We start from the raw sequence: 15,436 nt of genomic DNA, 5'->3' as shown, positions 1-15,436 counted from the left end.
GCACCTGTTCGTAGTAGTATTAAAAATCCACTGTCACTCACTTCTCCTGTGGTATTTTGTGTCAAAAACTGGCATTTTGCCACATCTGGTTTTTTGCGTGTTGGGAAAGCAAATGCTTTTTTCTTATATTTAGTGTTACTCCTGTGATCATGATCAAGCTGTGTTTTCAAAATGTGGTTCTTTGTAGTCATCCATCCACAATCCACAGAAAGTCCATTAGTTCTCACAGCTCTAGCTACTCATATGAGGCTTTTTTCCTCTTCCCATGCTTGGTCCTGTGGCATGAAAGCCTATAACCAGCACCTGTGAAGTCACCAGGGCCACTTGGATGAGTGATAGGTGCAAAACTGGACTTTAAATGCCTCAAAGTGTTGTGATTGCAAGAGTGGGATAGAGCAGGAGAAGGAATGACCAAACTATGCCTTAGAGAAGACTGGGAGACTGAACAGTATTGCTTTAACCGAGAGAAATATTGAGCCTGCTCAGTCAGGTCGGTACCCCCTGGCAAATGTATTTTGTTGTATAAATGTTTCCCTGAGGTCCCAGAAGACTATCCCTATCTCTTCCTATCTTGTACAGTGGATTTCTGAATAATCAATCTTGGTGCAGGAAGGCTGTGGTTTAGTAAGTGTAGCTTGCTAACAAGTCAGTGGTTTAATCTTAATTCTCACTCCTCGTGCTTTTGATAACACAGGGCTATAAAATTTGACATCGTAGAAACTTCTCTATAAATTCTGATTTGCTTGCCAAAAAATCAGCCTATTACTTTCAATTCCCCTGTTATCATTAGTGTTATTAAACTGACGATTGATGTGTAAAAACTGCCATTTGCATGAAGTTCACAAAACTGCAATAAAAGACACTTTTGTTCTGACTTGGTAAGGAGAGAGGAAAAAAACCAGCTAAATAACACTAGTTCTAACAGCGGAGATGTTCATATAAAGACATGTTCTGAACAATAAGATCGTTTATCCATGTATGACATAAATACATCGGAATTTAAATAATGAGAGATCTTGTGAAATGCAGCAAAACGCACACCACTGGCATTGTGAAGTTTCCCTTCTCTAAAGCCCTGTTCTCAGGGAAAAGCAGCTTTACTTTTGCTTTGAAAATCCATTATCATAAGCCTTTTTTAAAAAAAAAACGTTTGTCGTAGTGCAGTATTAAAGCAATTTTATACCCTAAGAGCAGCTCTTTCGTAAGGTAAAATGCAGTCCCATGTGTGTATGTAATTGCGGTTTATAATACTTCTCACAGCCCTAATTTTCCCAAAATTAAGAAAACCACTAACCTTTTTAGGCTTTCCTTTTCCTAATTGTTTTTTGTTCTCCCTGTCTTTCTTCCACAAAAAATTCTTTTTTTAAAATCCCTGCTCAGGAGAAAAAAAAAAAAAAAAAGGCACAGAACGCTCTCTGGATTCATTGCAAAACACTGCTTGAAGGAAGCATTTTAAGAGTTTAGGTTAAAAAGTTTCTGCTTCTTTCAAACTACATGGGTGACACTGCTATTTTGGGAGACCATACCATCTGCTTGTTAACCAAAAAGCAGGGAAGATATTCCTAGTTCTAGTATAGATTTTTGGGTTGATTCCACATAAAATTCCCAACTGATCTCCGCTTGTGTTTGCCCCCTCTATAAGCTAAGGAGAACAAGGCCACTCATCTCTTCCACTTTCACAGCTCCCAAGATAAAGATGCTCAGCTTGTGGTCCTGAGTAAGGCATGGTTGTTCACAACAGACACAGTCCATCATGACGTATGGGGGCCCTAATCCTTCCCTGCAGGTGTTTATGTCACAAAAGTTATGACAAGGAGTAAAAGAGCAATATCATGCCCAGCCCCTGATGTGCCACAGGTGACTGCTACCTGTGGATGAAGAAGAAGGTATTTGGGGGAGACTTGGATGGGTTGTGTTGGAGGAGCTGACTTCTTGTTGGTGTTTGAGTAAGAAAGGGGGAGGACACATTTCCTGGGGTTTTGCTTGCTTTGGGAGGGGAAAAAAGGCAGAAGAACAAGGTTTCCTGGCCCACAGATCAACCATCTACCAGGTAGTGCAGGTGGAAAAAGTGCAGGAGCTAGAGAGGACAGTAAGACTGTCCTTCCCTTGGTGGAGAGGAGTGGCAGGGCCTCTAGTCCAGATGGATTGAAGGAAAAGGTTGACATGAGTAGGAGCAAGGTGGAGTCTGTGTACTTTGTCTGGTGAGTCTGTGGAAATGGCACAGGGGAACATGAAAATGTGAGAAGATGTGGTCCTCCATAGGTGATGAAGACATTTGTCTGAGACAGGAGAGATTTAAGTCTATATTATATTGCTGGAGTATCTGCAAATACATATGTATCATCGTTATAATATCTTCCTGACTGGCAAAATGTTTCATCCAATCTCTGTTGACAGAAAAGATTGCCTACTGATAATTGCTTTGCTTAAGTGTCTGATAATATGCCAGAAATGAGAGCATTCTCTGTTAGGTCATCTTTAATTATGCATGTACCACCTGTCAGCTTTAAATCTGGAGATTAGTTTTCTCATTGGATTTGGAGTAGGGAAGAGAGCCTTCAACAAGAGGCTGTTGCAAACAATGTCTATGGGGGAGTTTCACAAGCAGTCTCCTCATCATCCCTAGTCATGGATACCGCTGTTGGCACATGCGGAAATATTTGAAATATTGCCTAAGCTCAGTGCCGTAGTGATGGGTTTCGCAGAAAGAGGATTTCAGACCATCTGTTGCGTTTTCTAGTTTTCATCTTTCCCCATTTCAGAGGGAGAGGGAGCGCTGAGGTGGGGGAGGACGCATGGCAAGTCGTGGCTCCCTTGGCAGTGCTGGGAGGAAATCCCCCCCAAAAGCCATGTGAGGAGGTTATTCACTTACCACTGGTGAAAGCACACAATAAAACCAGTCAGGCCAGTACAAATATGCCAAGTTAATAGGAAATTAAGGGCTCAAAAGACTGAAAAATTATGAGGATGGTGCTTTGCAGAAAACCTCAACAGGGAGAGATGGTAAAGATCTCGGAGGATATTAAATTAACGGGGTTGCGTTACCAAGCCTACTTATAGTATTAAAAATTATATTGGAGAGGAAATTTATCTTTGTACAAAATGAGGAGGCAGTAGTTGTTTGGGAGTAGTTGAAGGGATTTTCAGTTCATGGGAGAATGCTAGCTGTGTATTTGGTACAGTAATAGATTTTAGGAATCCCCTTGGTTTTCTGGTCTCCTTTACTCCAAGGCCAGTGTGGTTGGTTGTTCTCTGAGATGCATCATTTGCACCAGAAAACAGAAAAGGTCTTTGTTAAGCTTCTCACCTGCCTTTGGCGGAAGAGAACATCACTTGCACTGTCAAATGTTGCTGCTGTTGCTCCTTGCCTATGTATCTGAGTGGCTTGTGCTTCCCCCTCTCTGGGATTTTGGTTTTCCAGCTTCTGTCATCACTGCCTCAGCCTCCTGGAAAGAACTCCTCAGTTACACTGGTTAGCTGACACTGATCGTTTTTCTTGGTAATACCTTCATCCAGAGCTATTTCTGAAAATCTGGGATTTGGAACAGTAGGTCAATTTGTAAAACAACGAGCAAAGAGGGACAGATGGCTGTGGATACGAGAGCATGTTTCTGTTCATCTCCATTTGGCTTTTGCTGATGCTTCGTTGTTGCGCGAGCGTTTGAGGCTGTCGCTTTGCATCCGTTAAATGGTTGCTGCTCCTTTGCTTGAAAGACTGGCCTGTGGCACTTTTCATGTCCCCCCTCTGCTCCAGTGGGGCTCCAGGGCAGGCTGTGTCTGCAGAAGCTTGCAGTGCCTTTGCACCCATGGACATGGAAATGGTTTGCAAGATGAGTGGATTTTTTGCTCGAAATCTGGCTGTGTTCCTCCTGACCTTTTCTCTCAGCAGCTGCACTGGGCGAGGCTTTCCTGATGATTCCTTTGCTCAGGGTAAGGTTGCTGGACTCACCTCTCTTTGTTATTCCTGTGTAAATGATGACAACTTCTCTGTCCTCTGTTGTGCTGGAGGGTTTTGCTCAGGTCTTAGACAGATTCTGATTGATTCAGACTCGCTTCTCTCTGAGCAGTGGTGTCAGCAGCATCACCTCAATGTAGCTGAATTTTACAGACCTGAAATGGAAAAGTGTGGGGGTGTGCCACAACCCTTTTTTCCTAGCTCATGATTCATTCAGCCCTTCTTTCCGCCCTCCTATTTCATGCTACAGGGGTCTCCAGTCTTGCAGTGGTCACTGAAGACATCTCTTTTGTACAGGCTCCTTCATAGAATACAAGGGTGTATGCATCCCATTATCCTGGTGCTACTGCTGAGCTGTGCAGCACCACTGGGCGCTGCGGGAGGCATCCTGTTCACTGTTTTGAGGAACAACCATACTTAACAGAATGTAGTACTTTGCTTTTGTCTCTGAAAAAAGGGACAACTAGATGAGATTTAAGAATATCTGTAAGAATTGAAATACTTACTTCAAACCATCTGAGCTCTTCTGGCTTGAGAGATGTGGCTTGCATAGTCCTCAGACCATGGCTGGTCCTGGGGGCTCTTTCTTGTCCTGTGTTTTACAAATGATTGCTTAAATTACCTAGAGCAGTTTTTCTGGAAAACCTTCCTGTTCTCGAACCCGGGATGTCCTATCTAACGACTACCTTCCTCTTTTCTCTCCTGGACTCTTCACTGGAGCTTGTCCACTGCCTTAGTCACAGGAGGGGCTTCAGCTATCCTCTCCATTTCTCACAGGGACACGCATTTAACAGTTCTCTTGTAACCTTTGGTGTGTTGATGGTTTTAGTCTTCGCATGTTTTCTCTCCCTTTTCACTCCTTTAGAAACACTACAATAAAACTCTTCACATGTCAGATTTAGTATCTGTTATAGCAGAGACTTCCTACAGGATTCATACTTTTCCTTCCATAGCAGTGGAACAGTGCTTGATAGTGAAGCTGGTGAAATTCAGAGTGATGTGTTTACATTGAGCTATCTGACTGTATACACTACTAATTTTAAGAGGAAGGGGAACCCTTCTTGGGATGATTAGTTTTGCCATGTTTATAGACACAATCTCTTGCTGAAGCATGTTTTTCCTGACTCCGAGGTGGCTGCTGACAGCTGGTATTACAAGAGTTCATTGGGAGTCTCATGGTCCATGTGTCCTTATGTATACACAGCACAGACAAGATGAAGCCAGGGAGAGATAACAAAGGTGGTGATGCTAAACCCTCTAGCAGTGCCCAGAAGTGAAGCATTTGAACAGCCAATGTGAGCCAAATTCCAGCTCCTGTCTAGGCTGTAATGATTAGGAAAATCACCTTGTCTTTTAACAGATTTTGCCAATCTGGTTGAGCAGCCAAGTCAGGGGAATCATTTCTTCTTACTGCCGCAGCAGTGGCAACACAAGCTCCTAAATCAGGGGGTTTGCCTGTGCCCCTGTGGCCCACCAGCACATGAGGGTGCTGCCCCATCTCTCTACATGCCCTTCTGAGGCGTAGGGGCAGAGCAGCGTGTGGGTCGTGTAAGTGCAACCGTCCGGTTTTGCAGCCTTTCCACTGCAAGTCAGTTGGCAACACAGTGCTGAAGATTGACAGTAAATACACACAACCTTCTCAAAAAGTTCAAGTGGGCAATCAGAGCACAGCAAGTGGCTTCTTTTACACTTGGGTTGCAGAGTGATTCTGGAGGGATTTCAAGGAAACCTCTTGGTAGCAGGAAGCTGCTGCTCTAGGCATTCGATGAAGGAGCTGTGCCTTCTGAGCCTGGTGCCTCCTTCCCTGAGCAGCTTAATAAATACACGAGTGTGGCCATTACCAGCCAAGCTCCATTTCTTTTGCCTGTTCTAATGTGCTGGTATTTTATGTCACATCAAGTGAGGAGGGGAAGCAGTGATATGAAGCCATTCCTCCCATTCCTTAAATAGGATTGATGACCACAGCTTAACAGCATTCCAAGAAAAAGACATTTGCTTGAAGATGGCCAGAGCTTCCCCTGAGATGGTGAATAAGGATGTTCATCCTGGTAATAACTTGCCTTTGCCATTTTCAGAGCAGGCGTTCTATTGCAAATCCTGCATTAGCTTGCCACAGTTAAATGTGCACACACATATCTAAAGGTACCTCTTTGATTTTCCTCTTCTGCCTCCCCCCGCCTCCCACACAGGCCCAAGGGAGCCCCATCGGCTCATCGGCAGCTCCATCTCGAGGTGGTTCCTCCAACAGCGCTGCTTGTTGCCCTTTGGTGCCCCTTCAGCCATGTGGGGGTCCTCTCTGCTGTGCAGGAGCATCAGCGAGCTTTCTGCACACTGTGAGCTGGAATTCCCTCTGGGCCATTGCAATGAATATTGCAAAAAACTGCACTGAGCAGGGGAGGGCATCATGCTTTTATGTGCCATGGCTTGCCAGTTTGAATCACATCTGTTGTGTTGCAGAGGGGAATATTGCTTTGGTTGCAGTGGGTTAGTGGAGTACTAGCAAGTCTCATTTGTAAGGGGTCCTGGGCTTAAGTCTCATCTCATCTGTCACTGAGAGAAGGAATCTACTCTGACAACTTCTGCAAATGCTGGTTTCACTTTTGTTTATTTGTTCCCCAGCCATGTCCTTTGTTTCTGAAATGGTGTTTATATACTGCAATTTTTTTTGGTGCAAATCAATAAGCTTTAATTTCTTTCTCAACTCTCTGATTTTTATCCCATTGCTTCACCACTGTCTCATTGTTAATTCACATGATTATGTGATGTGATATCCCTCCCTGGTTAGAAAAATGTTAGAATAGCTGTTGGCAGCTTCTGGAAGAGTAATTAACAAATAGGAATTACTCAAAGATGTGCACACTAGCCTAAGTAGGCATTTTCCAGCTGTTTGCAAGTTCAAAAACTCGTGGGCACTTTTTGGGTGCTAACACAAGATTAATTACTTGCTACTACAAAAGAACATTTACAAAAATGTGTAGTGTGCAATCCAGACTACAGTGTTTTGTTCCTTAAATTGGAAGCAGACATCTTTGTCAAAAAGAGAGGGATTTTTACAGTGCTTGGTAGTCCTTTTCCTGAGGAGCCGAGCCTTTTCATTACAAGGGGATGTTACATTCACAATCAAAATAGTGACAGCCACCGTAGAAAGTGCTGGGGGCGCAATGTAGCCGAATCCTGGTGCCGTGGGGCGTAGCTGTTCCTGCGTGGGCACGGCGCAGTGCCAGTAGCTTTGTGCTGAATGCCTGAGCCAGGAGCCCCAGCTCCCAAGCCATCCCGGGCTAGCCCAGGACATCCGCATTTCCTTTCTTTCTGATCTGTGGGAGGTGCTGTCCACAAGGCTTTCTTTAGGAAGCCATTTACACTGCTGTGCCTCTGTTTTGCAAGAAGAAGCCCTCATAAATCAAATACAGCCGCACAGCTCTGATAAAGGTCTCCTTTTTATCCACGGGCAGCTACTGCCAGCCAGCTTTTATTTCTCCTCATTCCTATTCTGTTGCTCCTCCAGGATCAGCCTGAGGGCAGCTGGATTTTTGTTTGTTCCCTGCAGTAATAAGGTAGTTGATCCCTGATGGTGCGATGGAGAAAGGGGGCAGGCAGAGGGGAAGTGCATGGCTGGTGTATTTGGACTGCTTGACAGTTTTATTTTAAGCTCAGGGTCTTCTTGCCACATCCATAGCCTCTTCTGCTCTCTGCCTTTTGCTTGACATCTCTTGTGCCTAATTCTCTAATCAGATGGATTATCATCTCTTGGCACCGTGTCCTCACCCACTCTCTAGCCTCTCACCAGTGATTACCTCTCCCCTCTCATCTCTTCTCCACTCTGACATTTCTCCCTGTTTGCTTCTCTGAGTGCCTGAGACTTTTCTCTCCCCTCACCTCCCAGCATCATCCTACCTCCCAGAGGGAGAACAGACAATTTCCATGAATCTTCTTTCTCGGCATTGCCTTCATTCCCACTGTTCTTTCAAGCTCCTTGGCAGTCGCTCCCCTCTCTGTTCTGGGCAGTGAAACATTTCTCTCTCTGCCGCCTGCGCCCTCTTTTCTTCTGCTCCCTCCCAACAGCCTTACATACTCACTGTAGTATGCAATGCTTTATCTTCAGCTTCTTCAATTTCTTTTTGCTCACTGAAAACACTGGACAATAGCCACTCTTTCTCACCATTCATTTCCCTGTTCTCACTCCAGCCCCTCTGCCTCCCTGGAAGCAATGGAGCCAGGACTGGGCTCCTGCCGCCTTACTACAGACCTTTCTCCCTAGAAACGTCTCCAGCCATCCCTCCTCTGCCTTTCCATCTGAGCAGCTCTTGATCCATGAGCCCTAGCCTCTTCAGGACTCTGTTTCTCCAAAGTAACCCAGGTCCTTTCTCTTCTTTTTTCTTGAACCCTTCCATACATCCATAATAACACAATTCTTAACATCCTTGTGGATGTTGCTCCTGGCTCTTCCCTATCCTTTCAACTTTTCACCATCACTTCTGCATTGTCCCATTTCAGAGGGTTTTTTTCATGCCTCTATCCTCCTTTATTATTACTAAAAACATTTGCACAAACATCTTTTTCAGGATTTTAATTTCTTCTCTTTCTTGTACTCTTTTTGGAAAAAATTCTTGCCACGTGTAGCAGAGAAGAATGCATGTGTGCATATGTACTTCAGGTGAGAAATGCATGGTATAAAGGCTACAAATAATACTGAGACACCTAATTTGTAGAGTAAAAGGAGCATTTCTTTCTTGATGTAAGGATGGGTAGCTTTGTTGATAGGACTCTTAACAGAGACATGTCATTTTTTAATGTTTGAAAAGCTCATGCCAGGTGACATGAAGCACACAATGATAATAATACATATTTTTTAAGAGATAGCAATTGAATGTTGTGCATATGTTTGCACAGGTATACAGATACATGTCTATGTGTGTGCATATATATATGCACATATATATGTGTGGGTATATGCATTACACACATTTATAACTATAGGCACATGCACATATGTGTCTGCTTTAAAGACACTATATTGGAGAACAGTATGCTGTGATGGAATAGCATCGTGTCATTCATAATCCAGTGGTGGCTGTCCTGTATTTCATCAAGCAACAGGTATTTATTTAAAGCATTTTGACATTCCCTAGGACATATAACCAAACTGTGTCTTACTAGCACTTTAAATTCTTGAGGTAATGGCATGAATCTGTGGATGGACTTACCTGATCTTGACCTCTGATAAATACAAATTAACTGAGCCTATTTCTACAAGACTTGAACTGTCCTAATGGCAAAATCTTCATTTAGTCTGATAGCTGAAAATTGTCTCTTCCTTTTCTGAAGCTATGTCTCTATGTGGTCAAGTTTGTCTAAAAAGATTGGATTGGGTCCTGCATAACAATGATTGCATTCTTATGACAGTCCAAGAAACAAAGTTCATTGATTTAGTTAGAAAGACTTGTGGAGTGATTTTTTAACTAGTTTATTTTTTTTATTGCAGTCTACAATATAGGTTAGGTACATTTAGGTTAGGCAGAAGTTGAGGGGGAAGAAGTAAGAAAAAAGCATGCTTGTTTTTACATTGCGGACTGTTCTCTTTTCCATGAGACAAACTCCCTGGCAAGCACTAGAGCTTGCCATCTAGTCTGGTCCCCTTTATAGCACAAAAATTGCTGTAGGGGTTTGCAAGCACGGAGAAGTATTGATTGTTTGCTAGCATGCTGTTTGTATTACATATTTCAGTTAATAATTAGTAATGCTTTTAGATTAGTTTTGTTTGAAATACTAATCAATGAGCTTTATAGATCTCCCGCTTTATACTTAAACTGGACATATGCCAATTTCCAGTGGAGTGTAAGAGTTTTATTTTATCCCAGATTGTTTATACTATATAATTATTAATCTGTAGTTTAATCTCCTTGTCCTCATGCTTTTATGGCTTGATCCCACTTGTTGCAAGCGATCCCAAATCTAATTAAAGAGCGTGGATTAATGGCACTCAACACCTTCATAAGTAAGTGCTGGAATGTGCAAGCTACGTCTCGTTGCATGCAGACCTCCTGATGCTTCTTACTCTATGTGCGCAGCAGAAACAGGACTGGCTGTCTTGTGTCTTCTAATTTCCCTCTATGAAAACTTATCTTGAACCACAGCAGGTTTGCCAGACTTCAGGTGCACAGAGTCGTAGTTTTCTTGCTGTGATGTTTTCTCAGACTGTCGTTGGAAAACCACCGCCGAAATGTTTCAGCTAAGGGGGAAATAAAAAGGAAAATAAAGCTTGAAATTATGTGTTGATTTCCCAACGTTCAGCATTTTTTTGAGCTCCTCTAAAGCTCTGGTGCCCTCATGCTGTGGAGCAAAGACATGAGATCTCAGCTGGAGAGTGGGCTGGGGACATGCTGCAGCCGTTGCTGGAAATCCATCTGACCAACCAGAAAGTTTGCTGAGGAAAGCCCAGGGCAGCTAGCAGTTTCTGCTCAATTCTTCCTCGAAAGTCAGGTTTCTGACAAAACAGGGGGACCTGCAGAGCTGTGCTCTGCTTGCTCCATCTGCATTTGGTGCGGTTCTGCAGACTGTTCAGGTGGGATTTTGCAGACCAGTGATTGTCAGCCAGTTCTGCTTGGGAAGCAGGAATCTCCTGGCTACTACCCTCATCCTCACCCTCATGGGCTCAGGGGTCAGGTTATACAATGGCACCTTCAGTTTGTTTAAAGCAAGGAAATTATGCACAAAAGCTGTTAAAAGAATATAAGGTTGTCAAGTCAAGTGAGAAATGTTATAACATCGCCTGCTCAGCCTTCAATTGAATTCTGCGTGCATGCAAATTTGACAGTCTTTAATTGCATGTCTCCAAGATCTGTGGAGAATATAGCTTCTCAATTCACATCAGAAAAATCATACAGACTTTTCTTCTCAGGAAAAAAAAGCATTCTCTCTTAAAGATTGTCCAGACTGTAGGTATGGGCGTACATCTCATCAGCCAGGCAAAGCTTCCTCAGGTCACAGCTGCCCAAAATACAGCCCTGACCAAATGTGCCATGGTCCTGAAGGTAGCGTGGCAGTGATGATTCCCACTGTGCAGACAAGGACCTCATTAATTTCTTTTGTGTTGTCCTCAGATATGATACAGCCAAGGTGTCCTGGAGTGTCTGTCCCCTTGTGAATGGAGAAGAAAGGGAGAAAGTAGCAGCAGGTGGCACCCACCATGCTGCTGAGGGTGGACAAGGCTTGGGATTTTGTGGATCTCCAAGCTAAGATCTGCAGAGACTGTGGGAATGTCTGGTTTCAGTGGCCTCTTTCTCTACCAACAGTACATTCCTCTTGAAGACAAATGAGCAGACGAGGGCTGTAAATAACCATAGAGGTAGAGAGTGACATCAGTGAATACCCAACCACATCAACCAGCCTTGCGTAAGTCTGGTGTAACTCTAAACCGGTATATGTAAGTCTAAACCATTAGGATTGCACAAGAATCACACTGTTTGGCGTTTTATTAGCCAGGTTTCTAGCATTATAGCAGAGGCATTGGAGAGAGTGGTACATGAGCTGTGGGATTTTCAGTGGGAGTGGTTCTCTTAAAAATGGACTGGAAAATACAACTTTGCGACTTGATACATGAGAAAATGAAGCAAGAAGGGAAGCAATTTGTCAAACAGTATTATTTGTGGACAGTCTTAAATAACATGAATCACGGGGTCTCAAATCCCGTACAGTGACCTTGTGCAATCAGGGTACATCATATACTAGGAGATTATGAATTTATGCATACGCTGTACTCAGAATTGAAAAAGATGTTTTCCAAAGTTAGAATCTGTTGTGTTGGCATAACATTGCATTTAAAGTAAAAAGCGTTGAACGCACTGGGAATTGTTGAAGAATATTCTGCCAGCTCTCAAAATTATGATTTTACACTGCCATCAATAACAAAAAAGTTACTCTAATGAGAAGCCATTCTGGTTAAACGAAGAAATACAAGTCATGATAAAACATTTACTAATTTAATATCCAAAAAGGGAAAATAGAAAAGGCAGAAGTGTTCCCCAGGTGTTTTTTGTATTTGAAACTGTGGAAGAAGATATGTCCATCCTGTGCAGTAATATGGAAAGAAGAGAAAGTTTGCTGCTTATAGCAGAGGAGGATCTGAGAGGCAAGAGTGGTTGAAATTAAACATTCTCACATCCTACTAATTTTACATCCAGGAATTTTAAAGGAAGTAGCCAAAAAACTCTGTTAAGTGGCTGGTAATTTATAATAAATCTTGGGAAATGGGAAATTCCAGAAAATTGGAGGGATGCCAACTGTATTTCCAATATTTCAAAAAGATAAAAGGGATGTCCCGGGGAGCTGATGGCTGGTTTTGCTTGATGTCAGTCCAGGGTAAAATAGTGGAACAGCTATTTCAGAATCTGTCAAAAGAGAACTTGGAGGCTAAAGGTACAGATAATTCCAGTAACAGTCGAAGAGAGAGCTTGTCAAAAAAAAAAACCCGCTGGATTTCATTGCTCTGTCAGGATTGCAAGTCTGTGTGATAAAGGCAGTGGTTGATTTGCCTTTAGGAGGCCAGAGTAGGTGGTCCTTTCTGCCTTTCAGGTTTGTGAACCATATAAGGAATGCCCTGAGATTAAAACTCCCATGACAGAGTTTCAAACAAAAATAATCAAACCACTCTGTTTCCCTGGGATAAAGCATGGCTTAGTTTTGAGTTTGGGGCGTTAATCTCCTATTTGATTTGATTTGATGGCTTTTGCAGCTTTAAGTGTGTTTGAGTACCTTGTAGTTCTGTGGGGGTAAAGAAAAAAACAAGCTTCGAAAAGCTTCATGAAAAGCTCAACAAATAATACAAGTGTTCTCAAAGAAAGATAAAATCCAAGTTCTTCTTATAGCAGTCTCTGTAGCTTTAATCCCTTGTTCTTTACCATGGCAAAGAAGATTTCATAAGCTCCTCTGGATCTTACAGGAGAAGGAAAGCTTGTGTTTGCCTTCTGCTGTCTTTGCAGACCTGTAAGACACTACAGATGCAAATGCTACATTGGTTTTACTTGTCCTCAGAACCACTACCCAAATACATCAAATCTTTTCTTTTTCTCTGGGCTCCTTCAGACTGCAATTGTACTGAGTCCAACTGCCCATTTCTGTCTCACATCCTCTCCTTACCTTGGCTGTAGTCTGGTAGGTGTTGGCAGCAGAATTGATTGCTTTCCGTGCACCTTTCTCCATGGGACGATTTATTGTCTACAACAGGAAAGGCAGTCAAGTTCCAGAATAAGGGCCAGTCCATGGATAAAGGGACTTTAAATAGGCATCTAGGCATATGTCAGACTCTGAGAGTAGTGGAAAGGCTTGCAATTCCTGCTTAAACCTTCTGATAACAAAAGGGAAATTCTCAGATCTTTGCAGGATCAAAACCACAGTCAGAATCCCTTGATGTAATCCAGGTATCCCCTTGACACTTGCTCTGAGTTTCTAAATAGTCGTTCCAGTGATCTTCTGATCATTTGATCACTAGAAAAACACATGAAAATTGCTTTTTGCATGTATTAATAGTACTTCCAAGATTCAGATGTGTAAATCTGTGGGTCATAATGCAGTTGTCACTAGAATATATTTATTTATTCGTTTGTTTAGTTACTTAGTTATAGATCAGTCAAAATCTATGATCTAGCTGTAAAGAAACATTTTTCCTTCAGTTTTCAAAGGAGAACATTATTGTTGGTATCCCTTTGGTTGTGGAAAATGCTGCACAGACAGATAGTGTCCCACTCTCCAAGGAGAAGGCAACACCTGTATTCTTTCCCGAGAGCAGAAGGTGCGAAGTTACACCCTACACAAGTCTGTCCCAAATTTAACCCAGTGACCTACTGCATGCGTCCCTGCTCTTCACACATTAATCACAACAGACATGTTCCAAAGGACATGCCAGTTTGTGTCCCAAGGAAAGATGAAGGATGTTTTGACCACCTGCTAACTTGCAGGAAAGACGAAAAGCTTGCATTTTAGGGGGTAAAACAAAGAGAGCAGATTTTTCCCATAACAGCTATGCAGTATGACAGGAGAAAATGGAATTGGGTTGCTTTCGCAGCCTCTGCAATTTGTGTAGTCAAAGATGTTTGCATGGTTTTGGCCATAGCCTCTCAAGCAGATAGAACTGCTTCCACCAGTTCTGCAGATAGGCTGGAAAAGCAGTAATTAGTACAGCTTAGTGAAAAAAAAATACAATTTTGAGAGAGAACTTTCCTGTCTGCTTTTTTTGTGGGGTTGTTTCTTTGTTGGTTTTTGGGGGGGTTTTTTGTGTGTTTGGTGTTTCTTTCTTTTTTTTAAAAAGTGAAAGCAATGCTCATTTGATAGCAATCAAAATTTCAAGTACAGAGCTTCAGCACTGAATTCCACTGGAGCTTTAAAGTTGAGAAGAGAACATAAAGGAAATTAATAGCTTTTACTCAAATAACTTGTTAGCATAATCTTTGACATTCAAAGGCTGCTAAAAGGAGCTGCACAGTGCTGTTGTTCATAATTTGTAGCTTCCAAATATTGGTGGCATTAGGGCAATATCATGTACACATATGCCCGCAGAGGTACACATAAAGTATATAGTGTTTTAGGAAAAAGGGAGGAGCCATAACACTGTATCATTCCTCAAGCAACCCCCCCCCCCCCCCCCCAAACACTCAATTAAAGCAAGGAATGTAGTGGGCTTTTGCCAGAATTTCCAGCCCCTGTTTGTGTGGAGACCTTTAACTTTCTCAGAGAGTTTACCAAGCTGGAAGGCAAAATAAAGGTAAATTACTACTTCATTTTTCCCTCTCAGTTTCTTTAATCCGGCAATCCAGCTCACCCAAGAACAATCCAAAAGGTCCTGAAACCATTGACTGCTTCAGAAGAACATAATATGTTGTTTGTTGTGCTTGGTGGTTTCCTGGCAGTGTTTCAGTGTTGGGCATTCCCCATTCTGCTTTGAATAAGCTATTTTGAGTAGCAGACTTAGTTCCGGTCCCCTTCACCGTAGCCAACTACTGTAAAGAGCAATGTGAAAACTGTGAGAGGAGATTTTGTCAGGAAAGAGTTCTGTGTTTCTTATTTTCCATGTTCATATATGTCAGTTAAGTAGCTCCTGAGAAATAAGGATAGAGGACAGTTTTTCTGTTGCTCCTCCTGTTTTCCTGCCTGGTCTATGCAGAAGGTGTCCGTGCCCATGGCAGGAGGGTTGGAACTAGATGACTTTTAAGGTCCCTTCCAACCCAAACCATTCTATGAATCTGTCTTCCTTCACGCATCTACCATGCCTCTTTCCTGAGGCCATCATCAGTTTATTTACAGAACATTGAAAATGCATGTTAAACTAAGCGTGATTCACTCAGTGTGGAAAATTAGTAGTATAATTATATAATTTTTACTGAGTCATAAAAATATTCATGTGTATTCTTTGCCTAGTAGGCCTGTATAGAATGTATATGTCAATGCATGTGCCATGTGTAAACATTATTTGCATGTTAACTAAAGTCC

The 15,436-nt window shown here is 42.5% G+C and overlaps 1 protein-coding gene across 6 annotated transcripts in view; it reads left to right on the top strand.

Annotated features, from left to right (window-relative positions):
* The window catches only part of BACH2 (BTB domain and CNC homolog 2), a 188,173-nt gene that overhangs the window by 115,036 nt on the left and 57,701 nt on the right, over window positions 1–15,436 (top strand). The window contains exon 5 of one of the 6 annotated variants that reach the window (XM_048296921.1): window positions 11,248–11,347. The exons of the other annotated variants lie outside the window; for them this stretch is intronic. The gene's annotated coding sequence lies outside the window, so the exon portion shown is untranslated. The remainder of the gene's footprint in view (window positions 1–11,247; window positions 11,348–15,436) is intronic. 6 annotated transcript variants of the gene reach the window in all.

This window comes from Corvus hawaiiensis, chromosome 3 (genome assembly GCF_020740725.1).
Source record: "Corvus hawaiiensis isolate bCorHaw1 chromosome 3, bCorHaw1.pri.cur, whole genome shotgun sequence".
NCBI lineage: Eukaryota > Metazoa > Chordata > Aves > Passeriformes > Corvidae > Corvus > Corvus hawaiiensis.
This window is presented reverse-complemented; position numbering and strand designations above follow the sequence as displayed.